This window comes from Manacus vitellinus, unplaced genomic scaffold, assembly GCF_001715985.3.
Source record: "Manacus vitellinus isolate BGI_N305 unplaced genomic scaffold, ASM171598v3 scaffold_62_pilon, whole genome shotgun sequence".
Classification (NCBI taxonomy): domain Eukaryota; kingdom Metazoa; phylum Chordata; class Aves; order Passeriformes; family Pipridae; genus Manacus; species Manacus vitellinus.
Genome location: NW_021940704.1, coordinates 1,997,673 through 2,007,884, shown reverse-complemented (window position 1 = coordinate 2,007,884; position 10,212 = coordinate 1,997,673).

Here is a 10,212-nt window from a genome sequence, read left to right as displayed (position 1 = left end):
CGTGCAAGATGTTATGCCAACACAAAATGAAAGTTTTAGTGCAACTGCCTGAAAAGTGCCAGGCACTAGATTTAGTTCATGTCTTTTAGAGGAGGGGTGTGTAGGCTCATGGTTTTTCTGTTGATACACACTATAACACAAGAGACAAATGAAGGCAGTTCTCTGTGCCCAGAGCATAGAGGCTACACACAGTTATGCCAATAATCTTTAATTTCCTCTGTACTGAGTCTTTATGGATCAGTAAACTAACTAAAAATCCTTAATAATTATTACATATGTAAAGGAGAAAATAATTTTAATGGAAATTAAAACATAGTAAAGGTAGAAACCATCAAAAGTAAAAAAATCAAACAAACAAAGAAAAAACCCCACAAAACAAAACAAAACAAACAAACAAAAAAACCACTTAAAGCCAAACAACACAATAGAAGTCAAGTTTGTTTTAAACAAAAGACATTCCCCTGCACATTTTCCCATACACAGCAGCAGCAGCTGCTGTCTGTTCCTTCTCTGTGCTGGTGTTGGAAAGAAAATTCCTGTGCCACTCCCTTCCCTCCTCCTGCGTTATCATTGTCCACAGCAGATTTCTTCACACCCTTCATTACACCTGATCCTCTTTCTATCTGAGCAAAGAAAAAAGTATTTCCATTTGATGTATTGTATCACTGTTCATCTCCAAGCAGATCCAGTAACTCCCTCTATTAGTGACTCCCAACTTTCCCAACTTAGCAGGTCTGTGACTGTACAGTATCAGTGAAAGCGCAGCTGGAGAAATAAAAGCCATGTAAATAGCTGAAAAGATAGGTAAAAGTCTGGGCACTGATCCAAAAACACTAAACTACAGACTCCCAACATCTGGTTCAGGGTGGATTCCAAGAAAGACAGAAAGAAAGAATTGATTTATCTGTACGTGTTTTACATACGGTTTTCATTTAATTTTTTAATTCATCAAAAATTTTACTCAATTGTTGTGGTTTAATTTTTTCACCTTACTGCATCCTGTTGCATTATTCAGAAGGAAACAGTGCCTTTGACAGGAGTTATAAGTAGCCCTCAGTTTCAGACTTTCATATTTTATTGGGATACAAGCAAATTACAGATAAAAACCTCTAAACTTTATCATTCAGCCTCTCTCTCTTTTCAGCTAGGACTGGGTTTATGACCATGCATGAGAATCCTATACTGATTTCATGATCTTTCAGGCAAATTACTACAGCAGGCAGTTCCTCAGCTTCTTTGAGCACAACAGACTCCAGAGCAAAGCCCATGTGTACCCACCCAAGGCACCCAGGACTCCACCACTCCAACCACCAGGAGTGTTTTCTGCTTTCAATGCTTTTATTTGCTGAGAGCTTCTACTGAGGAGTTCAGAGACAATGCAGTTTCCAAAAGCTCATAGATGACTTGGAATCCCTGGTTTTCAGGGATATTTCCACTCTTAACATACCTGAGCTCTTTCCAAACTCCTGCCTCCCCACGTCTAAAGGGCATGTCAGCTCTGCCACCCGGCACTGCCTGCTCTGGCCACACAGAGTGCCCAGGCAATCAGCACAGACTGTCACTGTGCCCCTGCTGCAGGCAGGTCCCTCTGTCCCTGCAACCACTGACAGTGGCAGCCAAACCTCAAAATCTCTTGATGAGTGCACTTGCAATAATCATTAAACGCACAAACGAAACAATGAGAAGCTCTGAAAAGTCTCCAAATGATTTCAAACTTGCCTACTTTGTGCTTCAAGGCAGCCTCACTCGGAGCTGGGCCATGAGTGTTTGTGTGCTTTCCAAGTGTTTTTACACACATACAAACACAGAAGAAGGAATTCACGTGGGGTAAATTGTGTGATTCTCCTGCCCAAGGACTAAATCCCTCCTACACCTGGGCAAGGTGTGCATTTTCCTCCTTTCTCCTCTTTCCAAACAGAAAGAAGGCTCAGGACAGAGTTCAGGACTTGGCACTGTCAGCCAAGTGCACAGCCAGGCTGGACACAACCATCTTGTGTCTTTGCCAGTGCTGTGCCCTGTCCAGGGGCACCAGAGATTTTATTTCCATCAGAAGACTTTTTATGCAACAAGGTAGTGCCTTCCAGGTAGTACAGAGTGTCAGAAAAATGGCAGTAGGCCACTGCTCATTGCTCTGAATCTGTGATGAGCTTTCCATTTAGGAAGGGAGGCAATGGGAATCCCAGTGGGATTGACAGATCATAAGGAGGAGATGAATTCTGTCCCTCAGAAACAAAGCCCCCAAGAAATAAGGAAGCTACTATTCTTGAAGATCTGTGCAATTTATTCTTTAAGAAGGGAGCCTAAGGGCAGCAATTACATATGCATATTATTCAAACCTGAATTCTTCTTGTGAAACTCTCTTTAAATTATGCCAGTTTACAGGACCACCCTTTCTACCTGCTCCCAGCTGCTGCCACAGAAAGATCAGCTTTCTGCCTGCCCCCTGCCCTCCTCCTGCCTACCCATCTCACTTCTCCCTTCCTGTCAGTCCTGGCTTGAAGTGACCCTCAGGGAGCATATTCAGCTCTTCAGACCACCAGAAAACAACTGACTTTCACTCTGAAAATACTTGACTGATGTTCCACTGCCCCAGGCAGAAGAAGGAGAATAAAGCAGCTTGCTGCATAGTTGACAAAGCATGAATGCTTTGAAAAATGACTGATAGGCCCTCCACCCCATACCTTTGTGCTTCCCACATCAGTCTGCATGTGTATGTTCACACCCGGGCACCCAGATCACACACTGAACTGAAGGAACAGTCACAAACCAGAGGGGCAATTTCAAATCAAACAGAATCTCCTTCTGGGATACACTAACAACATTTGATAATGAAAGCAACAGAGAAGTTTCATGAAATGCCCTGTTCCAGTCCAGCACCTTTTACCCCATCTCCTGCAGTTGTTAGATTCTTCTGCAACCAAGTAATCTGATGGAAAACTAACTCCAAAAGACAGAACAGGACAGAAAGTTTTCACATGAAGTTGCTTCCAATGGGTTTGGAATGGTTGATTGGTTTGGAGATTGCAGGTACTACTGATACACAGTTTGTGGGTTAAAAACAGGGGGAAGGAGGAGAGAGGAAACATCTAAATCCAACCTCCAGGACTGGTCTTGTCAGGCAGAATTAAAGCATTTCACAAATAATTACACAAGACTAGGTAACAAGCTAGCATTATACAGAATTTGCAGCCATTTGAAAAGATGAATCAAGACAGTCAAAAGCAGATCTACATCCTTTCTTTGCAAGGATCCTTATAGGCAGATCCAAACACAAACAGGCCAAAACACTGCCCGAGACAGTCCGACCACTTCCTGTGCAGTGAGGGAACACTCCAAGTCAGTGGAGATGGAAGGAAGTCCCTTTTTTCTGTGCCTCAGCCCTTTGGCTTTTCACCACCTGGCCACCAGTTCTAAAACGATGACCTCATCATTTATCATTTTACTTAATACATGACCTGCTCAGTAAAATATTTGCAGACTTGGTACTCTGGTACTTTACCCCATTCCAGAGGCACGCAGAACATTTCACATCTCTCTCCTGCAGGTGGTCCTCTGCCCTGACTCAGGGCCAAACAGAGTATAAAGTTAGGCCAGTTCAGCAGTATAGGTGAAGGCATCTGAGCTGAGGGAGGGGAGTACAGTAACTGCAGATGCCAGTTGTGGCTTTACATTTCAAAGATAGCGCTAATTTATTTATTTGGCTTACAGTGACCAAATCCATCTGTCCAGTACAGATGATATACCACAAGACATCTAAGAATCACTACAAATCAACATTTTTGTATTTAAATTGTTCACATATGTACCAGGGAGCCACAGAAAGGTGTATTAAAAGTGGTCCTGTTCTTTCAGGCAATTCCACTCCATTAAATATTATGAGTACACATGTCTGGGAAGGATAAGAACAGAGGAAAAGAAAAAAATAAGTATCAGATACTTTTATGTTCCCAGTTTAGTTTTAGAATGTTTAACAGTGCGAAACATAATGCCTTTTCAGTCCATTTCTCCATCTTTTTCTCCATTCCATTAAAATATTTCCTGTGCTAGGTGATATCTCTCTCTCTCTCTCACTCTCAATAGTTTTATACTGGATGATCTAGTGGCAATTATCTTCAGACACAGTGATTCTGATTTACAACTAGGAAGTAGACTGTGTTGATGAAGGTATAGACAGGAATTACAGTGCAGGCAGGAGGCATTTCTTTTCAGCTTAATTACAGGATGCATTTGCCCAACTGGTTTTGATTTCTATTTCTATTCCTCCCCAAGGACACAGATGTGAAATTCAGTGCTGATGGCACTCAGGGCTGACAGGCACTGGGACTGTTGACGCTGTAGACTGGGAACTCAGTGACACACATGTCCCTCCCAGAGGAATTCTGCCCTTTCAAGAAAGAAACACAGCAAAGAAGAGTTGGGAAGGAGATTTCCTCTGCAGTCCAGCCCTCAGTAACACATCCCTTCCATTTCAGTGCAGACCCTGCCTGAGCAGAGAGTGGCACAAGAGCCAAAGGGCAGATCCAAAGACACACGGGGCAGAACCTGAGTGAAAGGTATTCTACAGAACCCTTTATTAGGAAAGGCTGCTGAGGAAATTCCTGGGTCTACAGTGACTGACTGACTGTTCTTTCTCTTTTTTTCACAGCCTCAGCTACTGTGCTTTCAAACTAAGATTTGACTTCAGCTTTTAGAAAGATGTGAATAATAATAAAACCATATTGCTGCACATACGACTTATGATTAAGCAGCTCTCTGGGTTATATACAGAGGAAATGTCTGAAAAGGCACTGGCTGACACTTATCAAAGAATTTGGAAATGGAAATTACAGCAAAAGAAAGTAAGTTAGCCAAGAATTTTAGAAGAAACAGGATATAATGGTCAAATAGATGACATCAAATTAAAATCCCAGATCAGGAACCAATGCACAAACCTCAGGAAGATATGCCTCCAAGCTGGTGACATCATATTTATGTATGTCCTATGTCACTGAGACATTTTCTGGTGGTTTCATTAAAGATGAAAGCATATGATTTTGTCTGTGTTGCATATTACCCATTTTCCAGGGATCTGCAGGTTACTGAAGTAACTCTATTCATAATTTCTTGCTCAGATTCTACATCAAGTCTACTGGAAGGCAGAGATTTCCAGCAGTTCTTATTGTGAAGAAAGAGTACAGGATTTTTCAAGACATGAGTTAATGAGTCATACTGTTTGTGTTTCCCAAATAAATTAATAACAACAACTAACAATTCATTCCTAAAGTTCCTGCGAGCCCACAATTCCAACTGATGGCAGTGGGAGCCAGAAATGCTCTGCAGCTTTGGAAAGGAAAACTGTCCCATGTGCTCCAGCACAAGTTTCTACGGGTGAATTGATGATGGCTAAAGGGGATACTTGAAATCTTTGGAAATCAAATTTTAAAACTAAAAATCCTAAACCAGTAAAACACGATAAGCTTATTATAGAACACAGTCTTCTGAGACTACTATTCCATTCACCTGTGCAACCTGCCATTGGGCAGCAGATGCTACATTTATTAATGTTATTGTCATTGATAACATTATCACTGGAATTATTTATTACCAATTATTCCCAGTAGATTATTGACAGCACGGGTAGAGCAATCCAAACAGGAAAATGCTCACTTCTATGGAATCACCAGCAGCTGGCAAGAAAAGCTGAAACCTGAACTCATATCCTGGATGAGTCTATTCTAAAGGTGTGTGGGTACACTGGGTACCTAAAGCACATCTGTATGCAAGACCTCAAAGGTTTGGGGGGACTGTTTGTTTGGGGTTTGGTTTTTTGGTGGTTGTGCTTTTTCACAAGTTGGGTGTTACTGTTCCTGTCTGCGTGGGAGGAGAAGAGGTGGCTCAGGACAGTGCAGGGTTTGCCCAGCCCCACACACACTGTGCTCCCCCAGCCTCCCATCACCCACTGCTGAAGGGGTGGCTGTGCAGCTCTCCTGGGGGGGCAGCTTTTGGTTCTTAGGAGTTCAGTTCAGGAAAGTACAGTAATATACAACTCCACTTGGACTTCTGCAGCTGCCAGACCACTGCCTTAGCTCTGCCCTGAAAAGAAATACCCCAAGACTGGTTCTCTTAGTGCCAGGCTCTTAGAAACAAGGGAGCTGGACTGCTCCGAGGAGTGCACAGTGGGTGAGGAGCTGCCGGTGAGGGCAGCAGTTCACCTGTGTGGGCAGGGGAAGGCAGGGCAGGCAGGGTTATGTAAGCAAAGCCCGTGGAATGTGCAGAATGTACACACAGGGTGTGCCGGGCAGGCCGGGGGCTGGGGCCAGGGAAGAGCCTCCCAGCCCACGGGCAACAGGTTCCCTGACAAAAGGCCTTGCCAAAAGGAGCCCACGTCCTCTGCTCTTACTGCTCATTCTCCCTTGGACTCAAAAGTCATCAGATACAAGCATGGACACGACAGTGCACTATTAATGCTACTAAGAGAATCATGAATAAAACAGCTAACACTTCTCCAGTGGCCTCATCCCCTTCCTGAAACAGGCAAGACTTCTGCAATTGTTGCCAAAAAAAGCACAGGCAAGATATACAATCAAAGGTAAAGAAAAACTTCATACCGTTTCTGGAGCAGTCTGGGATTTATGCTCTTGCTACTTTGCATTTTTTGCCATGACTAATTAACATATCCCTCCCTAAAATCTGCTCAAAACTCCAAACAACTAAAGGAAAAAAGAATGGAATATTTCAATGTTGAATGAGTCTGGCCTAACCACTGAACTGCTCCTTTTGTCTTCCTCTTAGGTGCCACTTGAAACAATCAAACCCAACTGGTAATGGTAAGTCCACTTCTAATTTATAGATGTTTGTAAAGCAAGTGCTCATGAAAAGGTGGAATAAGACCTCATCCAGATGGAAGGTAGATTTATCTAACTAATGCACAAACCCAGGGATCTGTGTAAATTTGTGTGCTGAGTACATTTGCTAAATACTTGCTCACTGGCTTTGCAGACCTGCTGTGGGCATACAAAAGTGGGCCTGAGTATCCTCTGACTTCAGCACAAAGCGAGTTAGGGGCGGAATCCCACTCCTGCTCAGCTGCAGGAATGCATCCTGTAAGTGTTTTGGGGCTGCCAACGAGAAATCCAAGTTAAACTCTCTACAGTGATACTTGAACTAGCTCTACTGATCAGAACTAATTATAGGAAAAGTTCACACATTGAATGTCAAAGATGAATCCACAGAGGAAATATAACACATGAAACACCGGTTCCAGACATGCTGCTCAAAACAAATCTGAAAAAAATAAGGTCAAGGGACCTGGAATATTTCTCACAGAGATTCTGCAAGCTAAGTAGTGAAATGGTGTTAAATAAATTACATGGTTTCATATTACTCACTCTGCAGCTAGAGACTACAGAGGAGTATGGCTCTTTGGGGTACCCTCCTAGAGCACAACAAACGTGTCTGGAGAAACACACAAAGAAGAGCAGAAACTTTAGATGGTGTTTAACAGCTGGCCATGACTTTCTGTTTCAGAAGCAGCCATCTCTTCTGCAGGAGCAGCGTGTTGGACAGACTCTCTGTACTGAGAAATTGTGAAGACAACTGATAGCAGGCACTGGGAACATTCACAGCCATCACCTCAGTGGACACAGGCCCAAGTGGACAGACACATGCAGATCCCAGGCTCCTCTGAAGCCCCATCACACTGGCTCTGGGCAGCCCTCAGTGCAGGGTTGGGGCACAAAGGCGAATATCATTTAGAAACAGGCACAGTTCCCAGATTTAGGTTATTTTTCAGGTCTAAAGCTTTGCACAATTGTGTGACCACCATTTCCACAGATAGCAATGTTCATTTTTCAAAAAGGATTGTTCACCATGCATTCAGCTTCTGTTTTACTAACAGATCCCCACTTCTTCTGGAAATTTCATATTCTCAAGTGCCATTTTTCATAGAAATAGCCTCATTTTTGAGTTCATAGAAAGCGGAAAATGCAATAAAACCCTTAGATATGAGGTGATTTGTCATCTTGCTAGAAATACTTTAACACAATTCTGATTCACCATCATCCCAGGAAAGGCTGCCTATAACACACTGAGAGCCAGGGTGGGCTGTGAGCCAGTGAAGCACTCCAGCATGATTTCAGCTTTCAGCTCAGGCACTGCCTGGAGTGAGACGACTTAAAAGTCATTACAATTAAAAAGGCCTAAATGGCTCGTTAGTTTAGAGCCTTGGTGTGAACATCCTAGCACGAGTATCACAGCACACAGTTACAGCATTTTGAGTTTATAGTGCCCTACCACATGACCCAACCTGAGTAAGGCCCGACAGATGAGCTTCAGGTGAAAGTTGATGGGAATGGACAATACTTGCAAAAGGCCTTCAGCAGGGGCCTTTGTATTCAAGAGTCTTTTATCCCAGTGTAGGTGAGAGTATACTTTATACATCCCAGGAGGAAAATAACTTAGTCAGAAAGCTCTCAAAGAGAGATAAAGAGAGCAGACAGAAAAGCTATTGTGCATAAGTCCAGGTGGAATCGTAAGTCTTTCTCAAAATGCTGAAAGAATAAATCCACCTCCCACAAACTACAGAAAAAGATGTGGTTCCCATACACATGTGAGTGGCAAAGCAACTTCCCACATAGTCACATCTGCCCCCTTTTCCCTCTGTTCCATCGCTTAAATTCTGTCCTGAGAGTAAACACGAGAGGGGGCAGGGGCTGTACAGGCACCTCGTGAGGGAAGGGAGAAAAGGAGGGAACAAGATTTGTACCTTCGATATTTGCATATGAATTTGGCTTCAGCCTTCATCCTGTTTACATGCCTTTGAACACTTTCTGTTTCTTTCTGCATTCTTCACTGCTCCATTTTATTTATTTTCACCTCCTGCTTCTCAGATCTTCAGCCAGACTGCTTATTTAATTCTACTTGTTGCACTGAAAACACCATTGTTGTCATCCAAATTAATCCCTGAACATAATAAAAACCTCAAAATAGCTCAGACGAACAGTTTTCCATCCTTTGGTCTCACATGAAGTACAGTATAAAAGCCAGTACTTGGGAGCTCTGATAGTTTACACAGGACCAATCCTTGGTACGTGGCATTTTAGGAGGCAGTGCACTTTTGTCCTTCCTCGCTTATGTTTTCCTTTCATCAGTTAAGACCATTCAGAGTCCCCCACCATCTCCAGCCCAGTTAGCCCCTCTTCCAGGGTAATCCATTGCAAGACTTAATGGCTTTCAAATAAACTCAGTACTTTTGAAGTATTGAGGTGGCCTCCTGTGGCAGGTTAGCTGAGAAGCAAGATAAACTAAAATTACCTTTACTTTTAAGGATGAGGGAAGGGAACCATCTCCTAAGAGTCCGTGGTGAAGTAGAAGGGTGCTCTGACTACAAGTTTCCTGTTAAGTTTCCTATGGTCTTCTCCATTCAAACTGCACAGAGGAAAAAAATAGAAAAAAACCCAAAACAAAACAAAAAAACCAACTAAACAAAAAAAAAAAAAGGCAAGAAAAGGCAAGGCAAGGCAAGACAAGAATAGAAAGAAACACAATAGGACCAATATTTTCCCCAAACCTATATTGCCATTATCTGCCCTCATTCTCAATTTTTTTCCAAGAGATGAGAAGGGCTCTGAAAAGACTAAACAGTCTATTGCTGTAGAGATCAAATATCTCTCCTTGTAACAGTTGATCAGGATGGAGGGGAGCTGAAGTGAATGAACACAGCAGTCCACGCCACTGACCCAGTCAAGTATTCATTTCATGCTTTATGGAGAACAAAAGGAGGATGCTGTTCTGTGTGAGGAGCTGACAATCCTCCTCAGGGGGCAGCTGCTGGTGTCAGCCATGCACGAGGGTCCTCTGCAGCTCTGTGGCAATGAGAGCACAGGCAGATGAAGACACCCAGCAGATCACACAACATGGTCACAGGACAGGACCTGGACCACCTGTCCAATTTATAATTCTTAAATACTATCTTTTGTGTTTTGTTTTTTGGGAGGGAAAGAAAGAGAAAGTGGCAGATGCTGAAAGAAGGAATCGCCAGAGGAAGGAATGGCAGCATCTAAAGCACTCAGAGAGCAGTGTAGACTCTACTTAGACTTCTTACAAACTTCAATCCCAAAACCTCTCAACAACAAAATTTCTGAAACTGCACATAACTCTGCACTGGTTCAGCCTCACCTTGAATATCATGGCAGTTTTGGTCACCACAACGTGAGAAAGGTCTTTGGACACATT